The sequence below is a fragment of the Octodon degus genome, unplaced genomic scaffold (genome assembly GCF_000260255.1).
Source record: "Octodon degus isolate 3935 unplaced genomic scaffold, OctDeg1.0 scaffold00649, whole genome shotgun sequence".
NCBI classification, from domain to species: domain Eukaryota; kingdom Metazoa; phylum Chordata; class Mammalia; order Rodentia; family Octodontidae; genus Octodon; species Octodon degus.
This window is the reverse complement of record NW_004525225.1, coordinates 1-2,129: the sequence shown is the minus strand read 5'-3', so window position 1 is coordinate 2,129 and position 2,129 is coordinate 1. Positions and strand designations below refer to the sequence as shown.

The window sequence follows — 2,129 nt, the reverse complement described above, 5'->3', positions numbered from 1 at the left end:
TATAATTTTATTATATACAGCATGGGCTATTTTTCTTGTGTGTAAAGCAATAAAATATATCAGGTCTTTGGTTAGCTTTAATATATGAAACGTGCTCCATGTGTTTTGGTTTCTTGGGTAGATGGAAGGATTACAGACTCCAAGCTGTAATATCACTGCCCAGCCAGTTCACCAACCCCAGCCACAGGCTATGCAGAGGGCTTATACTGGCATGCACTTGCGTGGTGCCTTCTGCCATGAAATCTCTGATGAGGCAGCCAGGCAAAGAAGTCAGGTCTTTCTCCCATCCTCTGAGGGTTCATTAACATATCACATCCCTGAAGTAAGTGCTGCCTCATCAACAGGTCAACTGATTTACCTTAAAGAACCTTCACCCATTTCAGGACATCAACACCTATAGTATTAAAAAAAATGTTTTCTGTTGTATGGGACCTAGAGACACTACATTTCCTTTAGCCATCCCGTGCAAATAAGGGAAGTCCACATCAGCTGTTAGGTCTGTTGTTTCAGGGGTGATTAAGACATCATGAAACTTGTGGCCACAAAATCCTCTGAAGGCATCTGTCTTTGTTCCATCATGACCATAATGACAACCAGCGCAGCACCTCCAGTGAGCGCAGTGCATTCAGAAAGTTCCTGAATGACAACCCCAGCATCAGCACACACTTCAGCATGATCCCTTCTTTCATCATGTTGCAGAGTAACTTCTGCTGGAGTGACACAAGGCACCAGGACAAAGCTCAGCTTCTCAGAAACTGTGCATCAGTATCAATGAGTATTTCTCTGCAGCCTTGGGTGTTTTCTGAAAATTTTGCACAAGAAGAACATCAAAAAATTCATATGCAAGAGAAAAGCTGTACCGTTTTAGAACATGCTGTAGAGCCTGGTACAAGCATACTGGGAGGCCACACTTAGGAACACCTTTCCTGTACACTGGGGACTCTGCATACTGCCCCGTGGGATCTTTGCTTCAGTCAGTGTTGGTGCTTGAAGATCCCTTAAGCTTTGGCTCACTTCTACCAGGTGCACTGAAGTGTCACAGTTCTTTAGCACAGACACAACGTGAATGAACACCTTCAAAATGTCTCCCATGAGGGTGCCCCAACTGGGCCCCAGTTTCACCAGCTGGAGAGCTGCGTTTTTTCCAGGAGACATCCATTCCCTAATGAACCATATTCCTTAGTAGCTCCTTAAAGATCCAACTTATTTCAGGTCAGATAATGAATTGTCCTTTTTCTCCCAGCATATCTGGGTGCACATAATATCCCTCGGCTGGTTGGTAAACACATGCTTCAGGTACTCGGCCACACTGATGGGGCTGGTGGACTTGATTTTGCAGAGAAAATACCTCAGCATCGGTGTCACGCTGTTGTCCTCTGCAGGCCCACTGCTTGAGCTAAAGTATTTCTCTCTCCAAGTACAGGGAATGACTGAGGCAGGAGCCAAGTCTCACAGCACAGTTGCCGGACTGCGGATCTCACTAGGCCTGCTGGCAGTTTCATAGGATGAAAGAGAATTGACAGCTACTGGGCCTGGGCAGGAAGGGAGCATGTGCACAGTAGGGGCAGGAGGGAGCATGCGCACTGGGAAGGCCCCCTGCTGTTTGGCAGGGCAAGCTCCTCCACTGTAGCCCTTTCCCCTACGGTGGCCCAAAAGGGCAGCTTGTGACCAACCACCTTCTGTAGGGCCTGTGAGGAAATCTATGAACTCAAGAGGAAGAAGCCCACAGAGGCGCATCCAGAGTAGCACTGGAAGCCCTGCTCCAAAGGAGCCAGAGCGCAGTTGAGCAGACCCGGAAGCCGGCACCTGGAATTGAGAAGGCGCATGGCCCGCAGCCACCCTGGAGCCACCATGGCTGGGCGCTGGGCATTGGTGAGTACACATGAGGGCACCGCACCTAAAGGGGCGCTTTGGCCTCCAGATAATGGGCAACAGGGCCGAGCTGGAGGACCTGGTGCCCCGTGGAGGATGCTGGGCTCAGCAAGCCTGTGTGTACAAAGTTACCTTAGTTCCTGGGAGATAGCTCAGTGGACTGAGTGCCTGCTTAGGCAAACACAGGCATCAGGCCTCGATCCCAGGCACCCCATGTCACACCAAGCTGTGTGTGAGATGCATTAAAAAAAGAAAAA

At 49.3% G+C, this 2,129-nt stretch overlaps 1 pseudogene; it reads right to left on the bottom strand.

Annotated features, from left to right (window-relative positions):
- Positions 1-359: 359 nt before the first annotated feature.
- LOC101574130 lies at positions 360-1,430 on the bottom strand (annotated as a pseudogene).
- Positions 1,431-2,129: the final 699 nt, after the last annotated feature.